Source organism: Pseudophryne corroboree, chromosome 6, assembly GCF_028390025.1.
Source record: "Pseudophryne corroboree isolate aPseCor3 chromosome 6, aPseCor3.hap2, whole genome shotgun sequence".
Taxonomy (NCBI): Eukaryota; Metazoa; Chordata; class Amphibia; order Anura; family Myobatrachidae; genus Pseudophryne; species Pseudophryne corroboree.
The window spans coordinates 677,483,849-677,498,951 of NC_086449.1; the positions used below are offsets into that span (position 1 = coordinate 677,483,849).

The 15,103-nt window shown below is 48.3% G+C and overlaps 1 protein-coding gene across 14 annotated transcripts in view; it reads right to left on the reverse strand.

Annotated features, from left to right (window-relative positions):
• JADE2 (jade family PHD finger 2) overlaps window positions 1-15,103 on the reverse strand; it is a 1,261,323-nt gene that overhangs the window by 728,339 nt on the left and 517,881 nt on the right. The gene's annotated exons all lie outside the window — the stretch shown is intronic.

Here is a 15,103-nt window from a genome sequence, read left to right on the forward strand (position 1 = left end):
TTCCCATTTTTTCCTATCCTCCTCAGGGAAAGGAAAAGCCACCTGGACCCTTTTAGGGATCTGGAATTTTTTCTCAGGGTTTTCCCATGCTTTTTCAAATATAGCATTTAACTCCTTTGACACAGGGAAGGTTAGCGAGGCTTTTTTATTTTCAGTAAAAAAAGCCTCCTCAACCTGCTCGGGTGTGGTATCATCAACATTTAACAGATCCCTGATAGCCTCTATCAACAACTGAACCCCCTTTGCAAGAGATGCGGACCCCCACAAAACATCCCCATCGCCATCCGTAGTGTCAGAATCGGTGTCCGTGTCGTCTTGTGTGACATGCACAAGCGCGCGTTTGTGGGGGTATATAGCGGGGCGTCCTGAGGTACCAGAATCGGGCCATACTGCCACAGAACTCTGTAATACAGAAATCTGAGAAATCCAAGATTTGATAGAGGAAAGCCACTCAGGTTCCCTTGCTGGTATCTATGCTAAACCAGTGCTATCCTGATTACATGGAATGGGATCATCCTGGGAGGATAAATCCTCTGCAGTATATGACACAGTGTCCCTGGACATAGCTAAAGGAGACCACCAAACACTCCACACACACACATGTGGGGGCAGACAGAGTTTCCCCCCCCAAGAATGGCAAGAGAGAGACAGAGATCGGAGCCAACCCACAGTACAGCGCTTTCAGTAAAGGGAGACCCCTTATCAGCGCAGACTGTGTCCCTTAATAGGAGACACAGACGTTTTACAGCCTCCCCTCCCTTCTACAACCCCCTGGTACCGTGTACTGACAGTTGGAGCTGCTGTGGAGGGACCTGTTCTTCCATCCAGCGCTGTGCAGGCAGCAAAATGGCGCTGGAACGCTGCTGGGCCCGCTCTGAGAAGCTCCGCCCCCTTAATGGCGCTGTCTTCAAGCTCTTCAAGAATTATACTGGCCTGAGGAGAAATGTGCTGGCAGAGATCCGCGGACCCCGACAGACTTGCTGACCAGTGTGGGGGTAATCGCCGGCCCAGGGCGCCCCTCACAGCGCTGCACTATATGCCTCTGAACCTTCACAGGAGCGCAGTTAGTACTGCGCTCCCTCCCCGTTGCCGCCCTCTTCACACCAGCCCCCCGCTTGCAATGGGGGTCGGTGTCTCACTCACCAGTCTTCAGCTTCTGTAAGGTCTTGGTGGCATGCTGCTGGGGCGAGCAGTCCCCTGTGGCAGAGAACGATCCGACCCCTCTGGAGCTCAGTGTCCAGTCAGCGGAGTTAGTGGCTCAGACCCCGCAGGGTAGACACTGCTCCCCCCCTTAGTGCCACGCTGCAGGCAGGCTGTTGCCAAAAGCCTCCTGTAAAAAAATAAACTCTAAACTAACTTTAACTAGAAAAGCTCAGTAGAGCTCCCCTAGCTGTGACCGACTCATTTGCTAAACAGAGTCTGGTAGGAGAGGCAAAGAGGGAGGAGTCAGCACACTCTCAGACTCTTAAAGTGCCAATGGCTCCTGGTGGACCCGTCTATACCCCATGGTACTAATGTGGACCCCAGCATCCTCTAGGTTGTAAGAGAAAATAAGAATTTACTCACCAGTAATTCTATTTCTCGTAGTCCGTAGTGGATGCTGGGAACTCCGTAAGGACCATGGGGAATAGACTGGCTCCGCAGGAGACTGGGCACACTAAAAGAAAGCTGAGGTCCTATCTGGTGTGCACTGGCTCCTCCCTCTATGCCCCTCCTCCAGACCTCAGTTAAGGAAACTGTGCCCGGAAGAGCTGACATTACAAGGAAAGGATTTGGAATCCAGGGTAAGACTCATACCAGCCACACCAATCACACCGTACAACTCGTGATAACTATACCCAGTTAACAGTATGAACAAAAAACTGAGCCTCACTCAAAAGATGGCTCATAACAATAACCCTTAAGTTAAGCAATAACTATATACATGTATTGCAGAGAGTCCACACTTGGGACGGGCGCCCAACATCCACTACGGACTACGAGAAATAGAATTACCGGTGAGTAAATTCATATTTTCTCTGACGTCCTAGCGGATGCTGGGAACTCCGTAAGGACCATGGGGATTATACCAAGCTCCCAAACGGGCGGGAGAGTGCGGAAGACTCTGCAGCACCGAATGAGCAAACTCAAGGTCCTCCTCAGCCAGGGTATCAAACTTGTAAAATTTTGCAAACGTGTTTGAACCCGACCAAGTAGCAGCTCGGCAAAGCTGTAAAGCCGAGACCCCTCGGGCAGCCGCCCAAGAAGAGCTAAATACAAATACAAATTCCTTGTGGAATGGGCTTTTACCGATTTAGGATGCGGCAGTCCAGCCGCAGAATGTGCCAGCTGAATCGTGCTACAGATCCAGCTAGCAATAGTCTGCTTTGAAGCAGGAGCGCCAACCTTGTTGGCTGCATACAGAATAAACAGCGAGTCAGACTTTGACTCCCGCCGTTCTGGAAACATAAATTTTCAAAGCCCGAACTACGTCCAGCAACTTGGAATCCTCCAAGTCCCTAGTAGCCGCAGGCACCACAATAGGTTGGTTCAAATGAAACGATGATACCACCTTAGGGAGAAATTGGGGACGAGTCCTCAATTCTGCCCTTTCCATATGGAAGATCAGATAGGGGCTTTTACATGACAAAGCCGCCAATTCTGACACACGCCTAGCCCAAGCTAAGGCCAAAAGCATGACCACTTTCCACGAGAGATATTTTAGCTCCACGGTCTTAAGTGGCTCAAACCAGTGGGATTTTAGGAATCCAACACAACGTTAAGATCCCAAGGTGCCACTGGTGGCACAAAAGGAGGCTGACTATGCAGCACCCCTGTAACAACGTCTGAACTTCAGGCAGTGAAGCCAGTTCTTTTTGAGAGAAAAAGGGATAGGGCCGAAATCTTGACCTTTATGGATCCTAATTTTAGGCCCATAGTCACTCCTGACTGTAGGAAGTGCAGGAATCGACCCCCCTGGAATTCCTCTGTAGGGCCTTCCCGGCCACACACCAAGCAACCTATTTTCGCCATATACAGTGAAAAAGTCTTGCTGTCACGTCTTTTCTAGCCTTTATCAGCGTAGGAATAACTGCATCCGGAATGCCCTTTTCCGCTAGGATCCGGCATTCAACCGCCATGCCGTCAAACGCAGCCGCGGTAAGTCTTGGAACAGACAGGGCCCCTGTTGCAACATGTCCTGTCTGAGAGGCAGAGGCCATGGGTCCTCTGAGAGCATTTCTTGCAGTTCCGGGTACCGAGTCCTTCTTGGCCAACCCGGAGCAAAGAATATTGTTCACACTCCTCCTTTTATTACAATTCTCAGCCCTTGGGTCTGAGCGGAAGAGGAGGGAATACATAGACCGACTGGAACACCCAAGGTGTTACTAGTGCGACCACAGCTATCGCCTGAGAGTCCCTTGACCCGGCGTAAAACCTTTTTTATCTTTTTATTGAGGTGGGACGCCACCTAAGGCAGTTCCCATCAATTTGCAAAACTGCGTGAAGACTTCCTGATGAAGTCACCACTTTCCCGGGTGGAGGTCGTGCTTGCTGAGGAAGTCTGCTTCCCAGTTGTCCACTCCCGGAATGAACACTGCTGACAGTGCGCTTACTTGATTCTCCGCCCAGCGAAGAATTCTGGTGGCTTCTACCCTCGCCACCCTGCTCCTTGTGCCGCCTTGGCGGTTTACATGAGCCCCTGCGGTCTGACTGGATCAGAACCGGTTGGTCGCGAAGCAGGAACTCCGCTTGACTTAGGGCGTTGTATATGGCCCTTAGTTCCAGGATATTGATGTGAAGGCAAGTCTGTTGACTTGACCACAAACCTTGGAATTTTCTTCCCTGTGTAACTGCCCCCCACCCTCGGAGGCTTGCATCCGTGGTCACCAGGACCCAGTCCTGAATGCCGAATCTGCGGCCCTCGAGAAGGTGAGCCCTCCGCAGCCACCACAGTAGAGACACCCTGGCACTGGGGGATAGGGTGATTAACCGATGCATCTGAAGATGTGATCCGGACCACTTGTCCAGTATGTTCCATTGTCCTTGCACGGAACCAGCCGAAGGGGATGGCCTCGTATGATGCCATCATCCTTCCCAGGACTCGAGTGCAGTGATGCACTGACACCTGTTTTGGTTTTCAATAGATTCCTGACCAGTGTCATGAGCTCCTGAGCTCTTTCTATCGGGAGATAAACCCTTTTCTGGTCTGTGTCTAGGATCATGCCTAGGCGAGGCAGATGAGCTGTAGGAACCAACTGCGACTTCGGAATATGTAGAATCCAGTCGTGTTGCCGTTTCACTTCCAGAGAAAGTGATACGCTGTCCAGCAACTGCTCTCTTGATCTCGCTTTTATGAGGAGATCATCCAAGTATGTGATAATAGTGGCACTTTGCTTCCGCAGGAGCACCATCATATCCGCCATTACCTTGGTGAAATTGGTAATGACAATCCCGTACCGCAATTCTGCGTTACGCCTGATGAGGTGGATAAATGGGGACATGAAGGTATGCATCCCTTATGTCCCGATTCACGATAAAGTCTCCCCCTTTTCAGGCTTGCAATGACCGCTCTTAGCGATTCCATCTTGAACTTGAACCTTTTCAGGTATATGTTCAGGGATTTTAATTCAATATGGGTCTAACCGAACCGTCTGGTTTCGGGATTACAACATGGTCGAACAATAACACCCTCTTGTTGAAGGAGGGGACCCTTGACCACCAGCTGTTGAAGATACAATTTGCGTATTGCAGTTAACACTGGCTACCTCTCTTGGGGGCAAGCCCGCCGGGCCATCGGTGAGGGGGCATCTTCTCACAGTCCAGCCTGTATCCCTGCGACACAATTTCTATTGCCCAGGGATCTAACAGGGAGTGAACCCACTTGTGGCTGAACTTACAAAGGCGTGTCCCCACCGGGCCTAGCTCCACCTGTGGAGCCCCAGTGACATGCGGTGGATTTTTGTAGAGGCCGGGGAGGACTTCTGTTCCTGGGGACTAGCTGTGTTGTACAGCTTCTTTCCTCTGCCCCCGGCTCTGACAAGAAAGGACACACCTCAGACTTTCTTGTTTCTTTATTCGAAAAGCTGCATTTAATAATGTCGTGCTTTTCTAGACTGTGCAGGAAAATAGGGCAAACTAGCAGAATTACCAACTATAGCTGTGGAGACCAGGCCCGAGAACCTTTCTCCACACAATCCTCAGCCTTCCATATGCCTCTTAAGTCGGCATCATCTGTCCAATGTATATTCTACAGGACACGTCAAGCAGAAATCGACATACTGTAGCTCTGACTCTAGGACCCAGTATACTCATGTCCCTTTGGGCATGCTTTATAATTATATATCTATCACTTAAGACAGCATCTTAATATATTTATATGCATACTAGGGTCTCAATCTCTGCTGATAAGGTACCTGTCCACGCTGCCACAGCGCTATAAACCCATGCCGACACAATCGCCGGTCTGGGTAGTATACTAGAATGTGCACACTATCTGCAGGATCCCTGAGAATAGCTAGTGCAAACAGGACACCCAAGGGGAAGATTCTCAACACATCCTGGCCCTAGTGGGGAAAGGATACAGCCTGAGAATTCTCTTGTGGGAAGCTGCCGTCTCTTGTCTGGAGATTCCCGCTCTTTTTCCTCATGAGAGGAGGGAAATTTACCTCAGCCTTCTTCCCCTTAACATGTGTACTCTCGTGTCAGGGACAGATGAGTCATCAGTGATATGCAAATCATCTTTTATTCCAATAATCATATATTGAATATCTTTTAGCCCTCTTGGCTGTAACTTTGCATTATCGTAGTCGACAGTGGAGTTAAACTCCGTGTCGATACCAGTGTTTGTTATTTTGGATAGTGAGCATAGAGAGACTCTGAAAGTCTCTGTGACATAGGGACAGACCAGGGTAGATTTCCTTTCTGTTCCCTAACCTTTTGTGCAATAATTTTACCTCAGCACTTACACATATCCAAACAGGTGTCGGCGTGGTCGACGGAGACACCTTCCCACACATATCCGCTCTATCACCTCCTTAGAGGAGCCTTTTACCTCAGACATGTCGACACACGCGTACCGACACACCACACACACAGGGGATGCTCTATTTGAAGACAGTTCCCCCACCAGGCCCTTTGGAGAGACAGAGAGAGAGTATGCCAGCACACACCCCAGCGCTATATAACCCAGGGATTACACTACAACTCGGTGTTTACCCAGTAGCTGCTGTATATACAAATTTTTGTGCCTAAATTTATGTGCCCCCCCCCCCCCTCTCTTTTCACCCTTTGTGTACCAGGATACTGCAGGGGAGAGCCTGGGGAGCTTCCTTCCAGCTGGGCTATGAAGAGAAAATGGCGCCGGTGTGCTGAGGAAGAAGGCCCGGCCCCCTCAGCGGCGGGCTTCTGTCCTTTTATGTACTTTAATGGCGGGGTTTTTTACACATATACAGTGCTAGACTGTATTATGTGTGTTTTTATTGCCAAAAGGTAATCTAATCGCTGCCCAGGGCGCCCCCCCAGCGCCCTGCACCCACCAGTGACCGGAGTGTGTGGTGTGCTGTGGGAGCAATGGCGCACAGCTGCAGTGCTGTGCGCTACCTTAATGAAGACAGGAGTCTTCAGCCGCCGTTTTCGTCGTGTCTTCTGTCTTCTGGCTCTGCAAGGGGGCGGCGGTGCGGCTCCGGGAACGGACGATCGAGGTCGGGCCCTGTGTTCGATCCCTCTGGAGCTAATGGTGTCCAGTAGCCTTAGAAGCACAAGCTAGCTGCAAGCAGGTAGGTTTGCTTCTCTCCCCTCAGTCCCTCGTAGCAGTGAGTCTGTTGCCAGCAGATCTCACTGAAAATAAAAAACCTAACAAATACTTTCTTTTCTAGCAAGCTCAGGAGAGCCCACTAGGTGCATCCAGCTCTGGCCGGGCACAGATTCTAACTGAGGTCTGGAGGAGGGTCATAGAGGGAGGAGCCAGTGAACACCAGATAGGACCTAATCTTTCTTTTAGTGTGCCCAGTCTCCTGCGGAGCCCGTCTATTCCCCATGGTCCTTACGGAGTTCCCAGCATCCACTAGGACGTCAGAGAAAACAGGATTTTAATTACCTACCGGTAAATCCTTCTCTCATGTAGAGGATGCTGGGCGCCCACCCGGTGCTTCATATTCCTGCACTGTTACTTGGCTCAGTATTGTTGGTTCAGTCATTGCTGAATTGTTCCGAGTTGGTTAGCTTGGCTTTCCTTTTGTTGTATGGGTGAGCTGGTGTGAATCTCACCACTATCTGTGTATTTCCTTCTCTCGAAGTATGTCCGTCTCCTTGGGCACAGTTTCTAGACTGAGTCTGGTAGGAGGGGTATAGAGGGAGGAGCCAGCCCACACTATTAAACTCAAGTGCCAGTGGCACCCAAAGGACCCATCTATACCCCATGGCACTAAATTAGACCCCAGCATCCTCTACGGACTACGAGAAAAGGATTTACCGGTAGGTAATTAAAATCCTGTTTTCTTCTGAGGCTTAGAGGACATGCTGGTTCTTGTACTGCCATTTGGAGGTTCTTGGGGTGCCTTCAGATGAGATAGCACTTAATTAAGAAATATACATGTACCTGTATGTGCTGTTAGCATGTAGCAATGCACAAAGGTATGACCCAAAGTGGGTGCTATTACATATAGTGTTAGGACCACAATATCATAGGTGCCGTGAAGATGCTGGTGGCTTAATCATATCTTTGCAAATACATATAACTAAAATAAGATCTCTGCATTTCTACTATTACATATGATGCAAATCAGCAGCTTCCCATTATTGTGTTGCACCTGTAAAAGGCAGATAAAATATATATATATATATACATAAAATAAAAAATAAAAAAAATCTGAATTAAGTCTGGTCACTCTTTTCGTGCCTGGAAATCTGCTTTGCAGATGACTAATGTCTGTTGTCATCTGCTGACTGCATCATTGTTCCTAATGGAAAAAGTGGATTTGTCCATCCACTTGTGGTCTCTCTAGCCTATGTGTATCAGCATGACATACTACCCTGTGTTTCATTGGTTGCATCTTCAACTGATATTTGGAATTGACTCCTGTCTCTCCTTTTCACCAACAGGTAACTACAGCAGAGAGCTGATCACTGTGTGTTTATTGCTAAAAAGATATATTTGGTAAATTGTTAAGTGGATTAATATCTGTAGTCAGCAAAAACTTTGTGATTGTCTGGGGCTTAGATTTCACATTTGGTAGTTGATTAACACCTTTTGGTGGAGGGTTGCTGTGTGGGGGAGGGGGTTTTAATCACAAAGAGCATGTGTTTGTAGACTTACTTAACCAGTATAGTATAGGACGTCAGGCCTATAAGGACGTTGCAGTGGCTAGTATATGAAGTGGCTAGTTATTAAGTGGCAGCTAATATCAATAGCAGTGTTATACCTGTGTTAAACCGAAGGAAAACAGAAGTCAAACAAACTTACAAATTAACAGAAGGACTGCATTACAACCTAAAAACTCTGGAACTTTATGTGGCCTCTCCTCGCCTCAAACATGAGAACACCAAGACCAGGCTTACCACCTCTCTGTCTGAGAACATCAAGTCTGCCCCTGGGCCTAACCATCAAGATGAACAGGGAACTGTGGGGGAAGAGCACCAGGACCAGGATCAGCAGGGACATCCCCATTGCGTCTGAGTATGCCCCCCTCATTCTCCTACCCACCCGAACTAAGTTCTGATCAAAATATTATCCCACTCCTACTTCTGCCACTAGTTACCTGCTATTGTGTGTGTTTTTTTTTTCTCTCCATTGCTCGCTTCCAACCCACCACGTGTTTTTCCTGTAATGTTTACCTCCACTGATTGCACACCTTTCCATTGTGCCCTACATGCAGGGTACATCATACTACTACATAAGCATCAGTTTTCCCATATATGAACTTGGCCCTTGTATGGGTCACCTCCCTCAGTGTAACCTCCAAAGTGCGCCCAACAAGGCTGCCCCATATGGTACACTTGTGGATGGGATGAAAAATACATGGACCTTGTGGTTTTGTTGGAACCCTACTCTAAACTGTAGGACTCTGAAATCACCCCCATTTTGTGTCATCTCTTCTAGGGGTAGACTATTCCACCCTGAGTAATCCTACGCGGAGCGCCCAAGACGGCTGCTGCACTTGGTACCTATAAGGGTGGAATACACAACCCTTGGAAGTTATTACCCAAAATGCCTGCACCAATCCTGCGTTATGCTTTCTGTGGGCTTAAGGTTTTTCTTTTATGTCTGTGTTGCTTGTCTATTGTTGTATTACTCAAATCCTCTGTATCATGTGCACTGTTTTTGATGTCTGTAAAGCGCCTTGAGTCCTGTTGGAGAAAGAGCGCTATATAAATAAAAATTATTATTATTATTATATTACCCTGGTATCCAGGATTCTGCGAACTTTATGGTGGAGGCCATTCATTTCACAATTTTGCATCTTCGTTCAATCATAGTATGCTTGGTAGTAAGGATTAGTTTTTTATTACAAAGGAATTCGTAAAAAGTCACACATAAAGCATAACAATTCATGGTGCAGGTCACTGGTATCTTACCTATCTTTTGCCTTTTACACAGACTACATTTATGTCTCCATTTTGTGTCGTACTTTGCTTATAGATGGTCATTCCGAGTTGATCGCAGCCAGCAACTTTTTGATGCTGGCGCGAACAACTAATCCCCGCCTACGGGGGAGTGTATTTTAGCTTAGCAGGACATACTTACCCTGTGTGACGATCTCAGCGATGACGGGGCCGGCTTTGACATCAAACATCCGCCCTCCGTTCTCCTGGACACGCCTGCATTTTCCTTACCACTCCTGAAAATGTCCGCCAACGGACAGGTGACGCCCCGGAACGCCGTCCTTCTGTCAATCTTCTTGCGGGCGCCGCTGCAACTGCTTTCTTCGTAACCAGCGTCGTAGCCCGCTGCGTGCGAACGGGTCAGAATGACCCCCATAGGGTACTAAGTAATAGGATCAGGGTTTTTGTAGCAAAGCAATTAGACTGCTCACTTGTACCAGACTTGTTGCTTTTCAACACTAGTTTGTGTACTTTTTCCTTAGTTTTGCTCTTACGTCCTAGAGGATACTGGGGTCCACATTAGTACCATGGGGTATAGATGGTTCCACTATGAGCCATGGGCACTTTAAGAAATTAATAGTGTGGGCTGGCTCCTCCCTCTATCCCCTCCTACCAAACTCAGTTTCGAAAATGTGCCCGGAGGAGCCGGTCACGCTTTGGAGAGCTCCTGAAGAGTTTTCTACATTTATTTTTAATGTTTTTTTTATTTTCAGTTAGGGCTGTTTAGGCAACAGCCTGACTGCTTCGTGGGACTTAGGGGAGAGAACGGCCCAACTTCCTGAGACTTAGTGGTCCCATTCTCTACTGACAGGACACTGAGCTCCTGAGGGAGCTATTCGCAAGCCACACCATGGTGCAGCGTACCCTCCCGCAGCAAACCGCCACCCCCTAACAGAGCCTGAAGATTGAAGAGTGCTGAGTACAGCGCCGGCGTCCTGGTTAGCGGGTCGCCAGCAGGAATGGCGGCACTAGGGTAGGAGCGCAGCTCTGAGTGCAGGCTGCGCTCCAGGGAGGCTCAGAAGGACGCACGCTGCGGCGGTTCCCGCAGTGAGGGGCGCGCTGGGCCATCCTACATACCCACACTGGCCAATACTACTAACTAGCGTTTCTACACTTAGTTAGCTAACAAAAATACCTCAGGGCCATTATAAATAAGATAAAAATGCGGGAAGCCGCACGCCATTATAGGGGGTGGGGCTTCCTACTGAGCAGATCCAGCGGCTCTCCAGCACCATTTCCCTCTGCAGCTCAGACTAACAGCTTTACACAAGGACGCGCAGCTCCTCTTACTGGACCCTACGTCTCATCATCCGTACCGGGGGTCTTAGTGAGGGGGGATTGGAGCAGTGTACATATTATAAGCACTACTCCGGTGCTTGTTTGTTGCGACCCAGCTTAGTTTTACTACTGCAAAAGGGGCACTGTGTTGCTGGCTCTGAATTCTGTGTCTCTCTAAGACCCTGCCTACATATACAGGTTGAGTCTCCCTTATCCAAAATGCTTGGGACCAGAGGTACTTTGGATATCGGATTTTTCCGTATTTCGGAATAATTGCATACCATAGTGAGATATCATGGCGATGGGACCTAAATCTAAGCACATAAAGCATTTATGTTACATATACACCTTATACACACAGACTGAAGGTCATTTTAGCCAATATTTTTTATAACTTTGTGCATTAAACAAAGTGTGTCTACATTCACACAATTCATTTATGTTTCATATACACCTTATACACACAGCCTGAAGGTCATTTAATACAATATTTTTAATAACTTTGTGTATTAAACAAAGTTTGTGTACATTGAGCCATCAAAAAACAAAGGTTTCACTATCTCACTCTCACTCAAAAAAGTCTGTATTTCGGAATATTCCGTATTTCGGAATATATGGATATGGGATACTCAACCTGTACTGTGTTTTCACCTAGTGTGTGTGTGTGTGGGTAGGTGTCCCTTTACAATCATGTCTAGGGACTGTGTTTCTTGTACAGCTGAATGTCTCTCATCCCCTGGGGACTCACTACCCTGTACTCAGTATAGGGTTAACTCCCAGTCCAATGGGGGCTGAACCCCATGGTTGGCTTCCATTAAAGGGAGGATTTCAAATATTTCAATTAAGCTGGCTAATTATGAAAAAAATACACAATTCTTGCGGCAGTCTATGGAGGACCTGATACAGTGATTCAGTTCCCATGCCTGCACCTCAAGCTCTCGACATTTGCCCACAAAAAAGTACTCTGGCCCAAATCACACAGGGTGATATGGATCCTGATATGTCAGATCCTGAGGAGGGTGAAGTGGATGCGAGTGTGGGGGGGGGGGGGGGGGGGGGTGCTTTGGGGATGGCATCCTGTCACAGGGAATTCAGGCCCTCTTTGAGGCTATCAGAATTGGTCCTACATATCCCTGACAAGACAGAGGAGGCTGAGAAGAAATCTTATTTTAATACAAAAAATAGATCCTCTGTTACTTTCCCCGCTTCAAAGGAGTTAAATGCCCTCTTTGAAGAGACTTGGTTAAACCCTGACAAACAAATTTTAGATCCTTAATAGGTTGATTTCTTCCCTTCCCTTTCCTTTGGAGGATAAGAAGGAATGGGAAAACCCGCCGATAGTGGATGCATCTGTGTCCAGGTTGTCGTGTAAGATAGTCTTACCGGTTCCCGGGGGGCCCAGAGACCTACTATTGCCTGTAATGGATCACTAGGGCAATTGCTAAAAATGGTCAGGTAATCTTTTGGATGATATAGATTCCTTAACCAAGGACTATATTCATTTAATCCTGCAGCATATCCAGGATTCTGCGAACTTTATGGGGGAGGCCATTCATGGGCGAGGCTCTGTTCAGGGATGAACTGGATTCATTGATATCCAAGGCTACGTTGGGTAAGTCAACATATCTTCCTTCCGCAGCAACTCCAGCTAGGAAAACTTTAGGGGCAAATCCAAGGGTTATTCTATTGCCTTCAAGGGGAAAAGAAGTACACCCAGAAAACCCATATCGGTGCATCTCTGCATTCGCCTCCTGGGAAAGCACTGCAGCATGGAAAGGTTTTATGCAAGGCCCTTCCAGCTGGATCTACTGGACAAATGGTGCGGATCGCATCTTCACATGCACCAGAGGATACGTCTGTTGCCTAAAGCCAGGATTTCTCTTTTGTGATAGCTTCAGACTTCTCACCTGACCGAGGGCTGAAGGTTCGGGATACACAACTGGATTCCACTAACCACTGACGCTAGCCTCAGAGGTTGGGGAGCAGTCACCCAAGGGGAACAGTTCCAAGGAAAATGGTCAAGTCAGGATTCCATTCTTCCAATCAAAATTCTGGAACTATACAACTCCCTTCTACAGGCATCTTCTTCAAGATCATGCCATCCAAGTTCAGTCGGACAATGTGACGGCGGTATCATACATAAACCGACAGGGCGGAACGAAGAGCAGAGCTGTAATGTCATAGGTCACAAGGATTCTCCTCTGGGCAGAAAGACACGCGGTAGCATTGTCTGCGATCTTCATTCCGGGAGTAGTCAACTGGGAAGCTGACTTCTTCAGCAGACATGACCTCCATCCAGGAGAGTGGGGCTTTCACCCTCAGGTGTTCGAGTCCCTGACACGTCAGTGGTGAATTCCGCAGATCGATGTGGTGGCTTCTCGTCTCGACAGGAAGCTCGAGCGGTATTGTTCCAGGTCGGGAGACCCGCAGGCAGTGGCGGTGGACGTTCTGGTGACCCCGTGGGTCTATCAGATGGTGTACATGTCTCCACCACTTCCGTTAATCCCAACAATTCTCAAAAGGATAAAAAGGGAAAAGGTTCAAGCTATTTTCATTGCTCCGGACTGGCCCAAAAGGGCCTGGTACGCGGAACTACTGGAGATGCTCCTGCAGGACCTGTGGCCTCTTCCTCTTTGAGAGGACCTTCTTCAATAAGGGCCGTTTGTCTATCAATACTTACCCTGGCTACGTATGACGGCATAGAAGTTGAGCGTCAAATTTCTAGCCCGGAGAGGGTTTCCGAACAAGGTTATCTCTACCTTCATCCAAGCCAGGAAGGGGGTAACGTCTAAGCAATGCCACCATACTTGGAAAAAGTATGTCTCTTGGTGTGAGAACAGGAAGACTCCTGCAGTGGAATTTAAACTGGGACGGTTTCTCATTTTTCTGCAGGCAGGAGTGGATGTGGGCCTTAGTTTGGGCTCCTTATAAGTCCAGATTTCGGCCTTGTCCATTTTCTTACAGAAACAATCGTCTCTTCCGGAGGTTCAGACCTGGTTGAAAGGTGTTCTGCACATCCAACTGCTCTTTGTGCCTCCTACGGCACCTTGGGATCTCAACGTGGTGTTGCAGTTCCTACAATCGGATTGGTTTGAACCCTTACAGGTTGTGGACGTAAAGTTCCTTACGTGGAAGACCGTTACACTCTAGGCTCTGGCTTCGGCCAGGCGGGTGTCGGAACTGGGGGCATTGTCTCACAAGAGCCCCTATTTGATTTTTCATGAGGGTCGTGCTGAGCTTAGAACGCGTCAGCAGTTTCTCCCTAAGGGGTGTTTGCGTTTCATATCAACCAACCTATTGTGGTTCCGGTGATTACTGACACCTCTGCTTCTTCGAAGTCCTTGGTCGTTGTGAGGTCTTTGAAAATCTATGTGAAGCGGACAGCTAGTCACAGGAAATCTGACTAGCTGTTTGTTCTCTATGATCCCAATAAAATTGAGGGTCTTGCTTCTAAGTCTATTGCTCGCTGGATCAGGCTTACTATCCAGCATACTTATTCTACGGCAAGTTTGCCGGTTCAGAAATCGGTAATGGCCCACTCTACTAGGTCAGTGGGTTCTTCCTGGGAGACTGCCCGGGGTGTCTCGGCTTTACAACTCTGCCGAGCAGCTACTTGGTCTGGTTCAAACACGTTTGCTAAGTTCTACACGTTCAGTACTTTGGCCGCTGAGGACCTTCAGTTTGGTCAATCAGTTCTGCAGGAACCTCAGCACTCTCCCACCCGGTTTGGGAGCTTTGGTACGTCCCCATGGTACTAATGTGGACCCCAGTATCCTCTAGGACGTAAGATAAAAGGAGATTTATGGTAAGAACTTACCTTTGTTAAATCTCTTTCTGCGAGGTACACTGGGTTCCACAGGGATAACATTGGGGTGTAGAGTAGGCTCTTGATCCAAGGCACAAACAGGCTAATGCCATACAAACCCAAAGAAGCGAAGTGCGTCAGGGTGGGCACCCTGTGGAACCCAGTGTACCTCGCAGAAAGAGATTTAACAAATTTAAGTTCTTCCCATAAATGTCCTTTTCTGCAGCGGGGTACACTGGGTTCCACAGGGATAATATTGGGGATGTCCTAAAGCAGTTCCTCATGGGAGGGGACGCACTGTAGCGGGCACAAGAACCTGGCGTCCAAAGGAAGCATCCTGGGAGGCAGAAGTATCGTAGGCATAGAACCTTATGAACGTGTTCATTGAGGACCACGTAGCCGCCTTGCACAATTGTTCATGGGTCGCACCACGGCGGGCTG